The sequence below is a fragment of the Ambystoma mexicanum genome, chromosome 7p (genome assembly GCF_040938575.1).
Source record: "Ambystoma mexicanum isolate Mex_15411 chromosome 7p, UKY_AmexF1_1, whole genome shotgun sequence".
NCBI lineage: Eukaryota > Metazoa > Chordata > Amphibia > Caudata > Ambystomatidae > Ambystoma > Ambystoma mexicanum.
Window position 1 is genome coordinate 23,232,264 of NC_090939.1, and position 22,530 is coordinate 23,254,793.

Consider the following 22,530-nt stretch of genomic DNA (forward strand, 5'->3'; position numbering starts at 1 on the left):
TACCGAGAATCCATATGTAACACCACTTGATGGTAGCAGCCCGAAGATCCAGTTTTGTGAAGAAGCATGCCCCCTGCAGTTCTGCAATGATGTCATCAATCATGGAGGTGATATGTCTTTTGCACTTAGTCGCCTTGTTGTCCACACAAATCCGTACAGAGTCAGGTTGTTTGAGCTTGCTGGCAATGACAATGGGAGAGACCCAGGGGGTTGGACCATCAACTTTCTCGATTATGTCTAACTCCACCAGACTGTCCAGCTCTTCATCAATGAGATTCCGCAGATGAAATGGGACTTGGTGGGGTTTCAGCGCAATGGGTTGTATCGACTCGTCAATATGCAGCCTCACCGGGTCTCCTGCCATGCGGCCAATTCCTTCGAATAGCTGCCTGTATTTTGCCAGCAGCTCCTGCACGTCCTCCACATACACTGAGTATGCAAAACTCACGACGCCGAGTGCCTCAGCTGCTGCACAACTGAGGAGGGTGTTGCTGCTGACGGTTGTTACGTAGAACCGGGCTTTGATGGATGACCCTCCGTGCTCTACGTTGGCTAAAAACGGCGCAGCCAGCGGGATCGTTTGTTTGCCATCAAAGGGAAAGATGCGAGCCCTCGGCTTTTGTAATTTGGGCGGCACCACCTTGGCGTCGTAGTGCATCCTCACCATAACATTAACAAACGCCTTTGTGTCCACCGGCACTGTTGATTCATTCACTCTCACCATACACCATGGCTGTCTCCTGTTGGTGGCACGCAGCGCACTGACACTCAAGATGAAAAAGATGTTCTCCTCCTCTTCTTTGTCATCCTCCTCATGAGGGGCACCGTCCTCCCCCTGATCTATCTGGGAGACATTGAGCGGGCGATGTGGCCTAAAGAACCCTGCCCGCACCAGCCCCCTTGGTATCACCACTGCCACCGGAGCCCTGCACATGCGGGCATAGTGGTCAAGCGTCTCACAACGTCCACAGGCCTTCCCCTGTGCCGGGCATTCACCGGGGTGTGGGAGGTCATACCCACACTTTGTACATGAATCAAGGGCCCTTGCACCCCTGTCCCACTGGCCTCCGCTTGGACGTCTGGCTCCCCTACCACCTTGACCGCGGCCCAAAGCACACACATTGTCCACTTTCTCTGGAGGCACAGCTGCATCTATCCTTGATGCATGCACCTCCGACACCTCCTGGCAGCGTCCGAGTTCCAATATGCGAACCAGCGTGAGTCCTGGCTCTCGCAGCACCTGCCTGTGCAGTTTGCCAAACGAACATCCCTGTATGAGCTGGTTCCTAATCATTGTATCAGGATTATCCCAGGAACACGACATGGACATACGGTGCGGCCGCCCATAGAAATTGTCCAGGGACTCATCGTCCTTTTGCCTGGCATTGCACATCACAAAACGCTCATAATCTGCTTTGGCAAGCGGTATGAAATGCTCACACAGCACGTGTTTAGCTGCCGCACACATCACATTTGCAGGTGTCAGGGACTGAAAAACCTCATGTACCGCCGGTCCTGCTGAGTAGAGGAGCATAGCCACCTTGCTGTCTTCATCCGTCTCCCCAGTGGCCCGGAAGTACATGTCAAGCCTGTCAATCCATAGTCTCCATCTTGGTCCCAGGCTGGATGGGGCTCCCAAGATATCAAACTCAGGCACTGGTGTGAGTGCCCCCTGCTGTCTCGGCACATATGCAGAGACTGTGCCAGGTGGTATTGGTACTTGAGCGCCACTGGGCGCTGCAGCATCATGGCCATCCATGGTAGCGAGTGCACAGGCACCCCACTAGAGTACTGGGGCCACAACTCACTGACGTGCTGCTCCAGGCAAAGCTGCGTTCAGATGTTGAGTGTGATGATGTTGGCCAGACACCCCCCTTGCAGCTACTTCTGATGATCTGCCTCCACCGTCTCCAAATGTCCAAAAATGTGGGCTTAGAGCCACTTGGCACTATAATACCCTAGGGAACTAATCACAGTAGCCCCCCTCCACCAATGTCCAAACAGCCAGGAATAACAAAGAAGCACCTACTAGTCCATATATAATGGTTCCAAAAATTGAGTGGGGTGGGCCCAGGGGACAAAGAACAAAGGATGGTAGGCCTCCCCCAGCTCCTCACCTCACACTAGATGCATCAGAAATGTCACAAACACTTCAAATCGAAGAATATTTAGCACAGTGCTGTCCCCTATGCAAGGAATCCAAATATTTCACGTGGGGGCGCACAAGCACTCCTGGTAGGAGCCGCGACCCTCGCCACCACGTGCGCAAGATGGTGGCCGGACTCACGTGGTCACCACCGGCTCCGCGGCATGAGAATAAAAAAAAAATGATCCGCTTCCTCACCGCCTGCGCCCTGATCCGTGCTGGTTTCCTCGCCTCGTCGCCACTGTTGCGTGTGGCATGGCCTCTCTAAGGCCCCGTGAGCTCCCCCTGTCCTGAAGCACACACACAGAGTCGTGCGTATAGTCCGGGCTCCACAGTCGCTCTGCCGCGGCCGTGTAACACCCCCTTTATTTAAAGCACACGCTGACGTGTTGCGTCACTTCACCGCTTGTGTACGCCCTTTAAGGGGCAGCCACCACACAGCTGAGCGTGTCGTGGGGAGTTGTGTCTCATGCTCTGGGATTGTGCATTAGATTAAATAACAGGGCTCTGAGGAGGTGGAGCTGCCTCTGAGCATTTCCTGGGAGCAGTGTCTCAGGCTCTGGGCTTCTGCATTAGGGTAAACGTTGGGGCTCTGGGGATGTGATGCTGCTTCTGAGCATGTCCAGGGGGGGCAGTGCCTCAGACTCTGGGCTTGTGCATTAGATTAGATAATGGGGTTCTGGGGAGCAGTGTCTCAGGCTCTGGACTTGTGCAGTACATTGGACATTAATGCCTCTCTCTCAGGCCGCTGATAGTTCCTGGCTGCAGCAGCGTGTGTCTAAACTCACCCTTCAGCTGCAGGAAATCCCAGCCGAGAGCAGAAAGGCCCCGCAGCTTCTGATCAGGTGAGTGATGGGCTGTGCAGTGTGTGATGGGCTGTGCAGGGTGTGCTATGCAGGATTGCGTTGTGTGATGGCATGTGCTGGGTGTGTTGTGTGGTACTCTGCAGGAGTGTGCTGTGTGATGGGCTGTGCATGGTGTGTTATGCAGGATTACGCCATGTTATGGCCTGTGCTGGGTGTGCTGTGTGATACTCTGCAGGAGTGTGCTGTGTGATGGGCTGTGCATGGTGTGCTATTCAAGATTACGCTGTGTGATGGACTGTGCAGGGTGTGCTGTGTGATGGGCAGGATTGTGCTGTGTGATGGATTGTGTTGTGTACGGTGTGATATGTGATAGACTGTGCAGGATGCTGTGTGGCGAGTGGATGTTGCGACAATCACTAGGTTATGAGTGTGTCCTTCTTGTAAAGCTTACACGCCACAGGTTGAAATACTGGGAACTGTATTTCGCCCTCCAGGCCCCCATCCGGAGTGTGGAGGAGGAATTAACTCCACAACTCGAGGCGATCTCAGGGGGAAAAGTTCCTTGCCTCAAATCCCAAGAAAGGGAGGAGAATAGTAATGGGACATGGGGAGGGGGCTGGGGTAGCTACAGGCATAAGGAGGGGGGTATATTGCATTCACATATATATTATTATAGTGCCTTATCACAGGGTGTCACATGCCAGCAGCGTGTTTAATATATATCTTGGTGCTTGTTATGTGGCCACCCGTGCCTCGGGCGGCCCACACTCATGCATGCACACACGCACTCGCACAGAGAGGCGCAGGGCGCGAGGCTGCCTGTTACGCGTCCCGGCGGCAACTGCCCGCACGGACGCCGTTTATTCAACTGCGCATGCGTGGGCCCAACTGAGGCTCACGCATGCGCCATGCTAAACTCTGACATCACATCCCTTCTTTTTTTAACAACAAAACAGCATAACATTATGGTGTAGCACCAAACATAACTGGTAAAAAATGAACGGGATCCCACCCGTCACTGTTGACGGTCCATTGCGATCTCGGCTCAGTCTCCTGAGTCCAGGACATAGTCCTTGAGATGAGCAGGCAGTCTCCGGCCACTGCGCATGGGATACCTTGCAGTGACCGTTGGTGTTCCAGGGGCCCTGTCCCCAGGAGGGGCGACGGCACTAGTGGGATCATCAGTCGGACCCTCGGGGACTGCCTCCTGGCTAGCCCCATCCTCCTGACCCACGGTCTCTGTTGCCGTGTCCACTTTTTTGAAAAAGGATCTGCTGCGGGTGACCGTGCCGCTTTCACAGGCCGCCGTCACCATGGTCCCTTTCACATGGGTGACTTTCCACGGGCGGGGTTCATATGGTAAAGATAGCTTGCCCACAGGGTGTCTGTTCCGAACGAGCACGGTGTCCCCCACGCACACTTCCTTGTCTTGCAGACCTCGTCTCTCGCTTTCCTTCTGATTGCGCGTGGCGCGCTCTTCTCGAACCTTCTCATTGTCTATGACACCTGGACTCCTCCCCTCAATTTCCGGTATCATTCCCCGAGGGCAGCGCCCAAACAGCGTCTCCGCAGGGGCAACCCCCTGTGGACTGGTGGGGCGTGTTCCGGTACTCTTGCAAAAATTCCACGAGCTTCTTCGGAAGGTCGTCACCCCCATTGGCGGAAATCCTGAGTACTTTGATTAAAATACGCATCAGCATTTCGGCCTCTCCGTTGGCACGGGGCCATAGCGGGGATACCTTACGGTGATGTATCCCCCTTTCCCGGAGATATTGGGCAAACTGGCTGCCGGTAAATGGCGGTCCATTAACAGAGCAAAGTATCTCCGGAAAGCCATGTGTCGCGAACATCTTGTCCAGGGCTCTCGTGGTAAACTCAGTCGCCGTCGACTCCACCACATCCACCTCCGGGTACCTAGACCATTGATCCACTGCCACCAGGAAATACATGCCACGACCAGTCGAGCCAAAATCCACGTGGACAGTTCCCGGCGGCTTCTCACTCCGCTCCATGCACACACGCACTCACACAGAGAGGCGCAGGACGCGAGGCTGCCTGTTACGCGTCCCGTGGGCAACTGCCCGCACGGACGCCGTTTATTCAACTGCGCATGCGCGGGCCCACCCGAGGCTCGCGCATGCGCCATGCTAAACTGGGACAGCACAGTGCTATGATGCCGGGGGCTCTGTGCTGGTCAGGGCTTGGGTGGGGGAGGGGTGTTCTCACTTTTGCAATGTAGGCTCTTCAGGGCTCACAGTGTAAAGGAAGAAACACGATTCTCTAGGATGAGAACCACAATAATTGCCAAAAACAGGACTGCTTGCCCCCCCCATTGCTGAGGGAATTGTCCTCACTTGACACGATGGCCTCAGATTTGATAATATGCCCTGTCTCCCAAATGCCACCTGCTTGATTTGATTGGACACAACAAGCTAGGTAGGTTTTAGGGATGTAGCGTTTGTGTATGAGTGTGATGACGTGCACTACCCTGTAGAAATATCAGCTCTCTGGAGCAATGACGCTCAACACACACCTGAATAAACAAACACATTATTATGTAATGAGTCTACTGAAGTTAGTTTATTACATTATTGGGAGCGAGGGAAGGAGCGGGCACATTTATATAGCACTCCCTGCGGTGTGAGTCGCCTCTTGGCGCTGTGCATCCCCATAGAGTAGAAGCAATCACCGCACATTGGCTGCTGAATACATGAATCCCAGTGTCTGAGTTCTGGCCTACTTTTAGGTGAGACGAGTTCCAGAGGCTGGTGCCCAATACAGAGACCCCTCTTCCTCCACATGTGGAACATTTATCATCAACATTATGTTTATTTTAGAGATGCAAATTACATTCCATAAAAACAGTACAAAATGCAGAATACAGTACAAATACGTTACATTACGAACCATTTCCATAAGAACTCTCAGAAAACCCAGAGACAACCCACAGCATAGCACTGGGATAAACATTCAAATGTGCTTATCATGTCATACTTCTCAGCATGCATGTCCTCAGGTAGGTAGCATGTGAGCCGGGACCAGCCCGCACGAGCTGAGTCCGCCCACAGTAACTATATTACAGCGGGCCAGTGTTGCACACATCCCATTTTTAGCCTTATGGGCCCTAGGGCGGAGCCTCTCACTTTCGCATATGCAGGGCAAAAAAATACCAAGTGTGCAAGGTCCTTCTATGGTACATCACACAAAGGGCAGGACCGATTAGTATCCCCCCTTAGACCAAGCCGCCACCACCGCCCTTAGTGAGGCGCAGTTAAACCACACCCTAGTTATGAGTGCACGGTCTGAAGGGACTTCTGCCCACACCCGGGGACACGATGGTCTTAGGTACTTTCTCTGTTAGAGCTCACATGCTCGTAGAAACGGGCAGACCACGGATTTATCACACCACCGGAAAGCACACTCTGTGGCAGACACAGATGTGTGATATGAATAACCCTCAGCTGTTTCTTAACAGTGCTCAGCCATGGGATCTTACCACCAGGATCTTTGGCAATCATAGAGGTGATCAGTTAATGGGTGAGAGCAGCTCTTTCATTGGCCCAGAGCCTAAGCCAGTGCAGGACAGGCTGCAAGGAATCTACATTCCCGATTGGCCTGCAACCCAATTCCATGTATACTCCGAAATTTGAAGTCCACGAAGGCAGGCCCAACAGTTTCTTAGAAACATTATTATCCACCATTTGAACAGCGTCAACATTCGCATAGCCCCACAGCTCCATACCAAATCTCTCCACCAAAGCCGCCTGGCCTTTGTACAGTTTGAGCAATAGATCCATTGGTCTGGCTTTGCATATGGTCATTGCCCTAGTAACCCCACCCAGAGCCTGTTTTTATATATTGCAGTGGCACAAAAGCTGGCGGGAAATCTGACCCCCAGGTAGTCGAAATGATCGACCCTGGGGATCACACTGCTCTTACAGTGCATGGCCCTAAAATTAACCACGTGCCTTCCCTACCAACAGACCATTACAGCCGACTTTGCTGTATTCACCACTAGGTCTAACCTGTCCATGAAGACAGCATAATCAGACATAAGGGACTGCAGAGCTCTTGGGGTGCGCGTCATCAAGACAGAGTTATCTGTGTATACAAGAACCAGGAGAGACCGACCACCTATCCTAAGTACATCAGGAAAGGAGTTTAGAAGAGCCAAGATTTTAGAGTCTAAAAGCGATATAGGTCGGTATGAGGCAGGAGAAGCCCTGGGTCCCATTTTGTAAATTGGCTGGATGATGGCTGTAGACCAATAGGGACATTATCTGGGCCCGAGGCTTGATTACAGCGTCTGCAACCTATGGCTAATTTGATCTCATCCACCGAAAAAACAATACTAGTCTTGTTGACACCAATAGCCAGACTCCTTATATTGCCCACAGTGACAGGCCCACAGTGCTCTTCCCCCCTACAGGCACTATATAGGGAGGAGAAATGCTCCAGCCAAGCCTTGTCAGGCACATTACTGACCGGGACATCTAGATTGTATTTATACGGGGGACCACGCTGTGCAATCTCCCGGAAGAGCTTGGAGTCATTGTCCCTAGAAACACTGACCCAGGCATTCCATGCTTCCACCCCAATAGTCCTTTTCCTAGTGGCCAGAGCCCTCTTATAGCGCTACCTGGCACTAACAATGGCAATTCTTGAGCTCCCTGGGTGGCTCAAAATGGAAAGATTGGGTGGCTCAAAATGGAAAGAAGGTTCGACTTAGCTTTAGTGCACTCCGAATCAAACCAGCCCACCCTCGCCGAGCCTGTGCGCTTACCCGGAGCACTGGAAAACACAGAGGACAGCTTGGACAGTAATGAACCAAATTCTACTGAGGTGTTTGCATGGTCGAGGGTCCCTGACAACAGCTTCTCCAGTTCATGTGGACTGGACTAAATTATCCTTTTCAATGGATCCTCCTGCAAATCGTGTTTCCATTTGAGTGTTCGTCCCTAGGCATTCACAGATACCACCAGAGAGTACACTGGAGTAGACGGAGCAACTCTAGGTGCCAGTCGGATGTCTAGCTTAATGGGAAAGTGGTCACTACAGATGTTGTCCACCACACCAAACCCCACTAGATGGTTCCAAAACTTGACAGGGACTCACAAATAATCAATTGTGGAGCTTCCCACTGATGATGAGAAGGTTACCCTACCTGGGATGTCTGCACTAAATGGGCCATTTACTGTGCGCAGTCCCCACTCATATAGATAGTTCCACAGGCGATGCCCCTCCGCACAGAGCCTGTGATCCATCATAATGGGTGAGGGTATCCCCACCACCACATCTTCTGTGTCCTCATATAACAAATTACCAGGCCCCTCCCCAATTTTGCATTGAAATCCCCCCCAAACCCCCACAGGCACCAGGCACATGTTTTCTGCGGTTGACCGAGGGATCATCTCCTCCAAAACTAGGGCGAGTACTCCCAGACACTTATTGCCCTGCTGTTTGTGGGGACTATTATAAGTCAGCCAGGCCTGGTCTGTGGACCCTAACCATAACCAGGAGTATAAAAGGGACGGCATTCTTCAACACTACCTGCTCACTCTCCCAGTGTGATTTGACCAGAACACACAGACCACTGTAGTTCCACCCCTGCGTGTTACTCTCAGCCTGCTCCAGATATGAAACAAACCCATCCACATTAATTTCATCCCGTGACCAGGTTTCCTGTAAAAGGACAACATCCATCTCATACAGGACAACATTTATAGCTGGGAACGACCACGAGACCTGAATCAGCTTCTTTCAGGATTCTGGATGAGGATATCTTGGTCATTTAATTATTTTTAAAAACCACAGGTATAAGTAGCGTGCACAGCGCCCGTTGCTCAGTTCCGTTTTTCCACGCTTCACAGCTTTAGTAACGTAACGCTTGTTTCCGTGAGATACTTCGATTTTCTTCGGGTTTCTGAGAACATTTCATGGAGTTTTCGACGAGATGGCTTCTTCATCAGCTCTGTCTACTCCTCGGTCTGGATTTAAAAAGTGACGGGACTGCAGTGCTAAAATGTCCTTGATGGACCCGCACAAGATCTGCCTGTGGTGGCTAGGGTCAGAACATCTGTGCTCGGAGTGTGACAAATGCATGTTGATGATGGCCAAGGCCTTGAGGGAGCGCAGAGGGAAGTTGGTGAGGTAAGCCTCAAAAATCTATTACCCCCTCTAAATCGTCTGACGAGTTGAGGCCTTCGTCTCATCGTCATAAAAAACCTAAACGCTCCCATTCCTGTTCGCGAAGTGGGGCACATCATTTCTCGTCTTCGAGGCATAGCAAAAAGAGGCACTATAGGTCGCTGTCCACTTCCTCATCCAGTTCACCCAAACGGGTTGTTTGTCCCTCAAAAAATAGTACCCTGGCTCAATGGAAGGAATTCGGAGTTAGTATGATGAAGGTGTTCGAGAACGCGGCCTTGCCCCCCTCGATAACACCTATCGGCGATACCCCAGTCAAAACACCTGGGAAGCATAAGAGCTGTGAGTCTTCGAACCCGGCTGTGGAAACTCCTTGAGAGCGGTCTCATCCCTCGAGTCGAGAGAAAGCCTCCATGACACACAAAAAATTGTCAACATCGATGCCGAAAGAACCCCATACGGCAAGCCGAGAAGCGCGTGTTCATCCTCGGCGCCAACATCGAAGGAGAAGCCATCGTCACCTCGAGCGTCGACCTCCTCAATGCCGTATATGCAAATTACTTTGACACTATCGTCGAAGACCTTTATGTTTATGTCGAAACCATTGACGACTTGAAGCTGTCGATAGTTTTGTCGATGCCGTCGACGTCAACATCGATGATTTCGACACTGTGATGTCTAGAGCGCCTTCTTCTTTTAAGAAGATTTATACACCACAACCTCGCCCAGAGTATTTTAAAACTCTTTCTTCAATTTATGAAGATGCAGAGGGGTCATCTGAGGAGGAAAGACCATTTGGTCTCAAAAATGGGACACCTTCTGTACCAGCGGAACTCATATCGGAAGAGTCTTGTATAAGAAACTTGCAGCACTGTCTTCATGAGGCGAGTGGTATCGACACTTCCCCTGAAATTGATTTTGGTAAGGCAGATCCAGGAGATCATGCCGAGGGGACATATAGACAACTCATGACAAGAGTCATGGAGTATATGGGATGGTCCAGACCCAAACCTGTTTTCAAACAGGACGAATTAATGGACATATTGGATAAAGGAGCACAGGAAGACCCAATTGTCCCATTTCATAGGGCTCTGCAGAGAAGGGTAACTTCCAATTGGGAAACACCCGAGGTTGTCCCGGCAGTTAATAGGAGGCTAACAGCCAAATACAGAGCTTCTTCTTCTGACCCTCTGAACCTTTTAAAACGTCCTACGCCAGAAAGACTGGTAGTACAGACAGCTACTTTTTCAGGTAGACAAAACGCCTATCCCACAATTCCACAGGATAGGGATGATAAAAAATATGATGCCATGGCCAAGAAGGTTTTCTCGGCCAGTGGCGTTAAAATCTGCTAATGCTACGTGCACGCTGGCAAGATTTACCTACCCCCTTTGGGAGTGTATTGCTATGGCGGCTGACCACATCCCCAAAGGGGAGGAACGAGACGGTTTCCTGAACATTGTTAAGGATGGGAAGGACGCTATGTGCGAATCCCTCCAGACTGGTCTCGACTCTGTTGTCAGCATTAGCAGAGGCATGGCGGCTAGCACAGTGATCCGCAGATTTGCGTGGTTGTGGAAGTCAGGATTTACCCCAGATGTTCAGTCCAGACTTCTCAACATGCACTTTGACGGCACACATCTATTTGGGAACAAAGCTGATGAGAGTTTGGAGAAGCTGCAAACTTCCAAGGCTGCGGCCAAATCCCTTGGAGCTGCAATAAGGCAAACTCCAAACCGCCCCACAGGTACGCCCTGGAGGGGTCAGTTCTTTTCCTATTATTCCGCATTCAGAAGGGGCAGAGCACAGCCAGCTCAAAAAGGTCAAAGATGATTCCCCCGTGGTGGACGGGGTAGAGGTACTAAGACCGCAACAGCAGGGTTGCCTTAACTTCAGCCACTGCGTCAGCTGCTCCAAAACCTCTCTGAAGTCTTAACTCACAAGACTGCAGTAGGAGGCAGGTTGTCACAGCATCTGACAGACTGGCAAGCTATTACTTTGAAACAGTTGCCTAAGGTTTCCTTAGATTACTGCCTACCTTTTCTGCAAAAACCTCACAGTCATCCACCGGGGAACAACTCTTTGAAGGTTCTGGATCCGCTCCTTATGCAGCAGATTTTAATCCTGTTGCAGAAAGGTCCTATAGAACCAGTACCTGTAGCGGAGAGGAACAAGGGTTGGTACTCCCGTTATTTTCTAATTCCACAGAAGGACGGAGGAGTGAGACCCACCTTGGACTTAAGAGACTTGAACAAGTTCCTCAGGAAGGACAAGTCCAAGATGGTAACCCTTTCTCAGATCATTCAGGCCCTCCAGCTTCAGGATTGGATGGTATAATTGCACCTTCAGGATGCTTACTTTCAAGTGCCGATCCATCACAAGCACAGACAGTACCTGAGGATCGCCATTGGCAACTCTCACTTTCAGTTTCGGGTTCTGCCTTTTGGGCTAACCTCCACCCCATGGGTTTTCACCAAGCTAATGGCGGTTGTGGCAGAGAGTATCGCGAGAGGGGGGATTCACGTCTACCTCTACCTGGACGATTAGCTGATCAGGGCCACTTCTCCAGAGCAAGCCCTAGATCATCTCATCTATACTTGCCACTGCCTCCACAGGCTGGGCTTCTCCCTCAACTTCAAGAAGTCCCACATGATACTAGCTCAAAGATTCCAATTTATCAGAGCAATCCTGGATGCATCCCTGGGAAAAGCCTTGCCACCAGAGGTGAGGGCTCAAGACATTCTGCAGATGGTGACAACATTCCAAAATGCCCAACATCTACCGGACTTTGATTTTCTGAGGTTGCTCGGCCTCATGGCATCCTGCATTTGTCTGGTGCCACAGGCTCGCCTGAGAATGAAAATTCTCTCCAATGGGCTCTCAGGACCCAGTGGTCACAGTTCTCAGAAATGATGTCAGATCTCCTACAAATCCCAAACAGAGTATCGCTGGACCTTCAGTGGTGGGCCTGTCGGGAAAACATCTTGAAAGGAGAACCGTTTTGGCAACCTTGACAGTAGTGACGGATGCCTCACTCATGGGGTGGGGAGCCCATACCAACGATTTGACCATCAGTGGTCTTTGGTCTCCATCCTCAACCTTTTAGAGCTGAGGTCAATCAGCCTAGCACTGAAGGCTTTCCTGCCATCTGTAGGGGGAAAGAATGTCCTGATAATGATGGACAACACAGTGGCCATGTACTACCTCAACAAGAGAGGAGGTGTAGGGTCACTATCACTGTGCAAAGAGGCAATGCAGCTCTGTTTCTGGGCAATACAAGAATGAATCTCTCTATCGGCCGTTCACCTAGCCGGAGAGAAGAACACGACGGTGGATGCTCTGAGCAGGCAAAGCGCAGTCTCCCATGAGTGGGAACTAGCTCAGGAATTCCTTCAAGAGATCTTCACCCTTTGGGGAACCCCTCCAATGGATCTGTTCACTACGGTGCCAACCGGAAGTGCGAGCTGTACTGTTCAAGGGAATTTCCCCCAAGAGGAGCTTTAGGAGACGCGTTCGTGGTGGACTGGGAATTCCAGTCCTGTACGCGTTTCCTCCAGTCCCTGTCATTCCTCACGTAATAAGGAGGTTGAGGAGGTTCAGGAAATCCATGATCCTAATAGCCCCGGATTGGGCCATTAGCACGTGGTACTGGGACCTTCTGGACATGTCCATCTGCCATCCGATTCGTCTTCCACAAAGAGAGGATCTTCTCTTGCGAGAGGAGGGTTGGGTTCTCCATCCAGATATCAGGACTCTCAGCCTTCACGTATGGCTTCTGAGAGGCTGAGATACAAGGATTGGGACCTCCCAGATGACGTAATGGAGGTTTTGCTTTCCACTGGTTTGGGGCCTGACGTTTGGACAAGTGAGTTTCAAAGTAAAAGAAAAATAAAGACTAAGCAGTCTTGTATAGAATGGAGAAATCCGATTCCATTTTTTCAGACTTCAAAGTCAACAAACGGACAGCATCCCATCATGCCATACCACCTCCAACTCACCTGGCCTTATGGTCGAACGACCTCCAGAACAGGCCACTTTTATTTGACCTACCTTACTTCTTTATACAAAAATAGACATCTTTGTTTCCTGTATGAGTCTTTCCACCATGTTCAGTTCCTCACAACGAATCACATGATGTTCTTCCAGGTTAACGGCCTCGATATGATGATGTCTGGTGTCCACCTCCTTAGGTGAGGGGTGTCAAGCCACCACCTCTTTACTTACTTACTTTCTTTGGGGAATAAGGCTCCATTGTCTCAACCAGTACGGACTGACTTAATCCAAAAATGGCAGTGGGCTGACCTTCACCCAGTGTGCTTGAGAGCCTCGTAATCTGCTGCCTCAGCAGTTATACATTGACTGCACAAGCATTGTCCAAAGTCCATAGGTAGGGATTACCCTATCATTGGCCGCTATGATAGAAAGGAAAATAATACTTTACAGAAGATTCAGTGATCCAATATAAGGTGCGATAGTCCAGAAATGAACAAAGACTCCCATCACAACATTGTGTAATGAATCCTACAGATTCCTCACTAATTCCCTGTCTAAAGTCTCCTCCCAGGTGGCCAGGGAAAGGCAGACGCTTTCTGATCCTGACCTTAGGGGTGGTGTTCTGCGGGAGCATCGCCTGGGAGGAGAAAATACCCAGGCGAATGAGAGGATTCCGTGGGATGAGACGCGGTATTAGTCTTCCTTTAGGCAGGATGGCTCTGCAATACTTGTTGTAATAACCATCTTGCTGTTCCACAAGATGTACATATAAATAGGGGTGAAAACAATCATGCACCACTAGACCTTGGGCAAAATCGAAACACTTCTAGAATTCGGGAGACCTGTAAAGCTAAAGACCTCGCTAACACCCAAAGATGCAGTAAAAAGAAATTTGTGAATAGCACCAGCGTAAAAGAATTGCCTTTCCCTGTGTAAAAGCAAAAAGAAATATCGAGGCTCAGTACCCCAAAAGGAAATACACCAAACACAGGCTTATAAAGATTCACAGATCTTTATTCTATAACTGTACAGTTTACAAAGAAACAAAGTATCAGATAGCTATCTGGCCCTCAGTACATCACAGCAAATACCAGCCCTTTCGGTGTGAGAAGTGAGAGGTACTGGGCGTCTAAATATTCACATCTTTTATACAGTTTTCAATTGTAATGTCCAGCCCCTCTGCAGGTTAATAATTCTCGTTCTAGGGTTCATGCCGAGTTCACCTCTAGTTAGTCCAACTATATGCATGTGGATTACGTCTAGTTGTACAACAAGAAGTCACAATGGCAACAATGTATCTTCGAATTTAACATTTAGCCTTAGCACATGTCTTATACAATGTAGTTCAACAAGTGCTCACATTTAATATTTAAACAACATTGTATTCAATGTATGTCCGTGGATCAGACTTATTGGTGCAGGTAATCCTTTGATCTACAGGTCAAACATAGGACATGGTCTCATTACACGACCCAAACATTTAGCCTACGGACAGTTTAGACATTAACCTATGCGAAGGTCAGGGCGGCTAAGGTTACGAGCAGGAGAACATTGTCCACCCTTTTAGAACACAGAGTGACTTTGAGATAGAAATCAAAATGGCGGATGAACCTAAAATAGCGGCTAAATCGATCTAAGGTCAAAACTTCGCAACACAGATTTCTTTGCAGAGCGACTGGGCTTAGGGCAATATACATGAAGAAAAGGAGGCACGATATGATATCCCGTTTAACAAACCCTCCTTTTGGTCTAAGCCAAGCGCTAAACTACTTTTAGTCACTTTACGAGTAACTCCACGTCTCAATGTCCATACATCCTAAATCACTATCAGAGATATCAATTGCCATGAGGTCAGGTACTTAAATTTCTTTCAGCACAAATTAATTGGAGATTTTCTCTGGGGCGTATACCTTGTGCCCTAGTGCACCTATCGCTTGTGCACAACATCCTCCTAACATCGAACACATACCAGGAAGACATTGTATACAGCAGCAAAGAAACAACAGAATGCCTAAAATAATCAGCAAGACCAAAAGTAGCTTCCATCCCCAAGATCGTAGGAAGTCCCAGAACCAAGCACTAAGATCCCAGTTTCCCTCTGGAACATGCACTTCTGAACTGAGAATATGCAGCTTTGAATCGCCCTAAAGATTGTTGGGGAGGAATCTGGCACGAAAACACAGCAAGCGGACCCCACTAATTTGCATACCCCTCCACGTTCAGCCAGGATGACATCTAATGCCATGCGGTTCTAAAGTGCAACTAATCTTATTGCTTTCTGTTCTAACGTCATATTATATAGTATGTCAGTGGTCCGGTTGATGGTCCTCTCCAGTATTCTCGCTAGTCTCCTGATATCTTCTGAGTTCAATATTTGCCCCCAAAATGGCACGAAGGATTTAGCTACATCGCCCAGAACTTGTGCTGAAGTATCGCCATTCTCGTCCCGTCGTGGACGAGCCTTTGATATTTCTATAGTGCTAGCAATGAATACCCCAGGTAACAGAATCCCTAAATAACAAGTTCCCTGCCAATCCCTGGGTAACCATGGAAATGCTATATTACCGCAAACAAAGTAGACAGGTTCGCCTACATACAAAGGTCTGTCCTCACTAGTCAAATTCGCAACGTTGGCGCAACCCTTAAAATCACCCATTGACTGAGTACCATTCCTCTGTATGCAGAAAGAAACTGAATCGGGGCTGTGGTTAACAGTATAAGAAGGTGGCGTGGCATACCTATTGCCTATAGGAGCCATCTTGAAAGAGATCAAAGATTGAAAAGTACGAGACAGTCTGTCAGAAGGCCTAATAGAAGCAACATTTGGCTTGCTCCTATTCGCAAAGAGTGAGCATCCCAGGGGCGTCAGGACACGTTTTTCAAAATCATTCAAGTTCGTCCCATCGAAGTTCCCTGAGATGCTATCGTTCCATCGGCCAAAGAATAGTGCTCTAAGAGAAGCATAGCAAGCAGTTGTCAAAGGCAAAGGATGAATATACCAACCCAACCCTTTATCCCTGTGTTGCGGTAAATGCGAACAAACCCAACATTTGGACCTATTAAGAATGGTATGTGTAGCGTTCATAAATGAGTAGTAAAGTGTTGTTGTGGTAACTCTGTCTGTGCTGAGAGTCTCTAGGGGATAAGGTGTGCAAATGTACAAAAGGAGTCGAAACAGTGGGTACATTTTCAGTGGATAACACATTTTCAAACGGATGTACTTCTTCCAGATACCAGAATCCTAAGGCAATGACTGTTGTAAAACCAATCAACATTATCACTAAACAATACGTTTTCGGGGCCCACGCATTTGAGTGTTCGTTTCCGTAGCTGGTCACACAGTCTCTTATCTGTTCCGTATGAGCGGGAGCGATTGCAGGCATTGTTCTTCAAACGATTTGCACCAATGTTTTTTTTGCTGGCGACCTCCAGGCCGAGCGTCTTCTTAGTCCTTCCACAAACCCTAGGCAACAGAATCCCCTTATAAACAAATGGTCGGGCCAAAAAGGCAAGCCCTTTGATGACTTTCTTTGATGGCACAGCCGAACCATGCAGTAGGTCTATTTCCTCGGACGCAGATCGTACCTCGTAACTCCCGGTACTGAGTGATCTGTGAACAACATGTCGTCACTTCCCGATGGAAGCGAAGAATCCAAAGCGGGATCTGATGCAAGATCCAGAACAAATTTTAAAGACGAAACTGTTGGAGAGTGTGGAGGTGAAATGGCTGTTTCCCCAGGCCTCACGGTCTCAGGGAGAGTCTCCGATGCTATTTACTGCTTCGTGATCGCTGGTTGCAGTACGGGTGAGGGGTTCTGTATCTTCTGTAGCGTGTGGCACAGGGTATGGAATTCTCTTGATGTGCGACGCGTGGATCCAATTCTTCTTTCCTGCTACCCGCACTGCCGTCTGTGTGACCAGGAGGACCTGATGCGGGCCCCGCCAACGAGGTGAGAGGCAAGAGGATCGCTCAAATGCTTTTGTAAGGACCTAGTCTCCCAGCCGTATGCTGTGACCGGGGCCCTCGTATTTAATAGTTAAAGCCTCTCGCACCTGGTGATAAATCAAATCAAATACAGATTTTTAGTTAACTGGCCACAATAATCAGAAAGAAGTACATTTTCGACCTCACGCAACGAACGGGGCTTTGGGACATTCCAAATGTTAGGCTGGCCTACCCATGACCACCTCAAAGGGAGAGAGCCCAACTTTAGTTTGAGGGGTCGTCCTCATGGACGATAATACGATCGGTAAGGCGTCCGGCCATTTTAGTTTGGTGCTGGCACACATCTTAGTGAGCTTGTTTTTGATGATGCCGTTGTGTCTTTCTACTAGTCCAGCACTCTGCGCATGTCTGGCCGAATGGAACCGTTTGTCGATCTGTAATCCCGCGCATATCTGCAGAATTACAGCAGCGATAAAATGTGGACCATTGTCAGACCACAGCACTCTTGGCAAACCAAATCTTGGAAAATATTCCTTCAGCATGGTCTTTGCCGTGGTCATGGCTGTGGCATCTTTGACGGGAAAAGCTTCAACCCATTTACTAAAGGCACAGATGACAACTAATAGGTACTTGAAGTTATGACAGCGCTCCATTTCAATAAAGTCTAAATGAATCACCTCAAAGGGGACAGAAGGTGGACCAAAACTACCCCTAGGAGTTGATGTGCCCTTTCCCACATTGTGCTGTAAACAAATCATACACCCCTGAACGAAACGTTCAGCTACCTTAGGTATTTTGTCATTTACCCACACATTTTGCAACATTTTGGTGACCTTACGAGCACAAATATGGGTGGGACCATGAGCCATAACAACCATCATCATAACATACGCGTCGGGCAATAACCACTTCCCCTCAATTTTGTCCACCCAACCCCCATCATCATCCAATTTTGCAAAACCCCCAGCCCATTTCTTAGATTCCTCTAATGTGGCATCAGCTTGAATGTTCTGTACGGAGTCGATACCCTCATCCAAAGTACAGGCATTTGTGACTTCCCTTGAAGTATACATTTCTGAAGAGAGATCAGTGGCAGTCTGTTTGGCTATCTGGTCAGCAAAAGCGTTCCCTTTTCCTACATTATCTATAACCTTCTGATGCGCTGCACATTTCATAAAAGCTAACTAAGTGGGGAGTGCAAGCGCTGAGAGTAACCGTACTATCAAGGAGCCATGCTGGATTTTAGTGCCATGTGAGGTCAAGAAACCTCTTTCTGCCCAAAGTCTGCCGAAGTTGTGAACCACCCCAAAGGCATACTGACTGTCAGTATATATGTTTACGGTAAGCACTTTGGAAAGTTCACAAGCTCGGATCAATGCTATAATCTCTGCGGCCTGCGCAGAGTTATGCATGATTCTTTTGGTCTCCACGACCGTGCTCAATGTGGTGATTGCATAAGCAGCTGTGGATGTACCATCAGGGAGTTTGAAACAGGAGCCATCACAAAACAGCTCCCCTAGTGGATTGTTCAAAGGAGTGTCTTTAAAATCGATTCTGCCTTTGGTCTCTTGCTCTGTGGTGTAAAGACAGTCATGTGACTCTTTTGGCCTCATTCCGAGTACGGCGCTAACCAATGGCGCTATTAACGCCTTGGTTGACGCCGTACCCGGACCGGCAGTGCCTTGGTGGATGGCGGAATTACCGCCCCATTCCAAGGTTGGCGGGGCGGTAATTCCCCATTCACCAAGGCTCTTCCCCATTCCCAAATGAGCCCCCATAGGGCTCAATGGGAATGGGGAAGATGCAAATAACGGTGACCGTTCATTACGGTCACCGTTATTGGCTTGCAGGCCCCTTTGCGCCCTCTACTTTAACACCTGCTCAAAGCAGGCGTTAAGGGCGAGGGCGCAGAGGGAACTCGGAGTATGGCGGTAAGGGAATACCGCCACCGGTCTCGTTACCGGTGGCCGCTATCCCTTACCGCCATACTCGGAATGAGGCCCTTTGTCACTGCAAGCAGTACCTTGCGGGAAAGGTAAAAGTTCAGCCGGATTAAGAACACAACATCTCTGAATTTTGATGTGCGGTGCAAATAAGATCAATTCGTATCTCGTTAATCGTGCAGAGGTGAGATGTTGCATTTGTGTTCTGTTTAATAGAACATCTACAGAGTGAGGTACCATCAGGGTTAAAGCATGGCCTAGGACCATTCCCTCGCTCTGTTTTACGGACGCAGCAGCAGCAGCGACAGCTCTCAAACATCTTGGCAAAGCGCATGCGACAAGATCAAGGGCGGAAGAAAAGTAGCTGCATGGCCTATTCTTCCCTCCATGTTCCTGCATTAATACAGCCAAAGCACATCCATCACATTCATGCACATACAACACGAAGGCCTTTCCATAGTTTGGTGTGGACAAAACTGGTGCCGAGCACAATGCAGTCTTGAGCAGATCAAATGCTTGCTGGTGTTTCAAGTTCCACGGCAATGGCAAAGAAATGCCCTTCTTTGTCAAAGCCAAAATTGGTTTAATCACTAGTGAGAAATTAGGGATCCACTGCCTACAGTAAGAAGCCATTCCTATCAAGGCTCTAACTTCCTTCTAATTATTTGGGACAGACATGCTAGAAATTAGTTTTATCCGTTCAGGCATCAACCTTCTTCCCTCCTTTGACAGGAGATAGCCTAAATAGGCGACCTCCTGTCGACAAATTGAAATTTTTTAAGCGAAGCTTTGTGTCCATGTTGTGCTAGGTGAATAAGCAATAACACAGTGCCCTCCTTACAAGCTCTCTCTGAGTCAGTAGCTAAGAGTAAATCATCTACATACTGAAGCAGTGTACAAGTAGTGGACAACTCAAGGGTATCGAGCTGCTCTTTCAATGCCCTGCTATAAATGCTAGGACTTTCCGTGTAACCTTGTGATGCACGGGTGAAGGTAAACGAGCGGGGGACTAAGGTGAGCACGAACAAGTATCTACTGTCCTTATGTATAGGGATACTAAAGAAAGCGTTCTTTAGATCCACAACACTAAAGTGAGTAGCTGAAACCGGAATCATGGTCAATATTGTTGTCACATCAGGCACAATGGGAAATTGTGGAGCAACGATCTTATTAATGCCACGTAAATCAATAATGAAACGGAAGGGAATTGCATTATCGCCCTTTTTGTACACGGGCAAAATCAGACTATTGCACAAACTACCTGCAATTTCCTCAATCACCCCTTGATGCACGAAATCGGAGACGATGCATTTCAAAGCTTGCTCACCATCGACCAAGATCTTATACTGGGGAATACGTAGCAACTTTACTCCATGTTTCAAAATAATCTTAACAGGCTCAATTTGTAAAACACCGACATCATTGTCGTCAATTGCCCACAAACACTCCGGAACATCACTAAATTCCGGCGGCAAAGGTCTGGTTAAGAATTGAGAGACAGAAAGTTGCTGTGGTGAAATCGTCAAACGCACTCCGTCAGAAGAACAATGAATTACCACATTTAATTCCTTCAACAGATTCAACCCCAACAAATTCTCTCCACAATTCGTGGTCAAAAGGAATGGACACTTGTCCGTAAATGGACCCAAAGAAATAGGTACGGGCGAAGAAATTGGACAGACAACTGGTGTGCCAGAAAACCCTACAGAAACATTGGTTTGCCCTGACAGTGGAATGTTTGGAACCCGCAAATGGTCAATGGAACACTTCTGTGCCCCTGTATCTATCAAAAATAGATGTTTCCTATTTCCCACTATCATCTCAACGTAGGGACCTTTCTGACTAACGGGAATAGGCATTGGTTCCAAACCCTGCTTCGGGCAATCCTAACGAAACAGAATGTCATCGAAAGGAAGTTCTTCGGAGAGGTAAACAGCAGAAGGATGATCAAAAATGTTTCTATTATCCACACTTGGTACCTGGTTGTCCTGTGAAAAAGGTTGCCGTGAATTTTGTGAAAACTGACTTCTACCAGGACCCCCGTCCCTGAGCGGCCTCTGGATCGTCTACCCACATTCCCAAATGCATTATTCGACCTCTACTGGAGGATTGGGCATTGTGCACACCAATGACCCTCTTGTCTGCAATAAGCACACTGGTTTATGTTTACAGGACCCAATGGCGCATTTCCCTGTGGAATGTACTGACCCCTAAATTGCAAATTACCCCCTCTAGGGCCTCTAACAATTTGTTGCAATAGTACTTTTGTCTTTAAGTCACCTTTTCTCTTTTCAACTCTTTCCTTTTCGTTATTGACACGATTCTCATAGTACTGAGGCATATGCAGTACTTCTGACTGAGTCTTTGCTTGCCAAGTGCTCTCAGAGGACATGATTTGTGACTGGATGTCAGGCAGCAATCCACGCACAAATTTGTCCACAAATAGTCGTTTTCCAGACTCTGTGCTTAAGTCTTGCCCACTGTAATCTGAAAATACTTGTTCGAACCGGTTAAAGAACTCGGTAGCACCCTCTGATTTTCCTTGGACACAGGCCGTAAGCTTGTCCCAAATAATCCTTCTTTTAGGAATTATAGTTTTCAATTTTGTAACTATTCTATCAGGCAAAGTTAGTATTACCTGTGGTGGTCTCTCGCCAGCTGGTCTTTCTCTATCGAGTCTGGTCATAGTATCCCATGAATCTCCTAACCCTGCTATATCATCTATAGTCCTAATCTGTTTACATAAATCAACAGGCAGGAGTACGGTAAACAACAAATCAATATCACTTAAGGTGAATACTGAAGACTGTAAGACTGACTCTATTTCTTTGTAGAACCCTGTCGGATTCTTCCTAATATCGGGAATAGATTGCTTAATGGTGTTCACTTCCTGTCTCGAGAACGGGACGTGAACAAACTGCAACACATAATGTGCAGGGATATCTTGTGTACCTGCTGCAACATTAGCTGGAATCTCAACCTTTGGGACAAATGTCGGAGGAACCTCTCTCATAGGCAACTGAGAAGTAGGCAACTCCGAACGCTTACTAAGCAACAGAGATAGATCGAGCGCTAAAGCAGCTGGAGAAGTGTCAATCGAAAAAGCCCTCTTATAAATACTCAATAACTCTGCGGGACAACAAATCTTCCGTTTTACGCATTCATCCTGTAGGTACCCTACCATTACCTGTATCACTTTCCTCTGCATTTCTGTCGTATACTGACTATACGTGTCATATACTTCAACGGGAGTTATCGATGTGTCTGAGATCCACCTAATCGCATCTTTCGTACAAATTCGTGTTTCCTCATTTGCCGATTTACGACAAGGGGAAAAACTTTTCTGTACGAAAATAACATCCAAACTATCACCATCTACATATTCATTTTTTAACCCTTCCAACTCCCTTCTATACTCATGAACCCTCTCGACATGCTCTTGTACTTTCTCCGCAGTATCTCTAGAGAATGCTTACGTATTCAGATCCCTCAACCCTTGTGGGAGCTCCATATCAGTTAGCCTTTTCGACATTACACATAAATGAATTC

General features: G+C 48.4%; 1 long non-coding RNA gene across 1 annotated transcript in view; it reads left to right on the top strand.

The window, feature by feature from the left end:
• The first annotated feature begins 2,571 nt into the window (after window positions 1-2,571).
• The window catches only part of LOC138525629 (uncharacterized), a 40,950-nt gene continuing 20,991 nt past the window's right edge, over window positions 2,572-22,530 (top strand). The window contains exon 1 of the long non-coding RNA XR_011283394.1: window positions 2,572-2,991. This is a non-coding gene — a long non-coding RNA (uncharacterized lncRNA). The remainder of the gene's footprint in view (window positions 2,992-22,530) is intronic.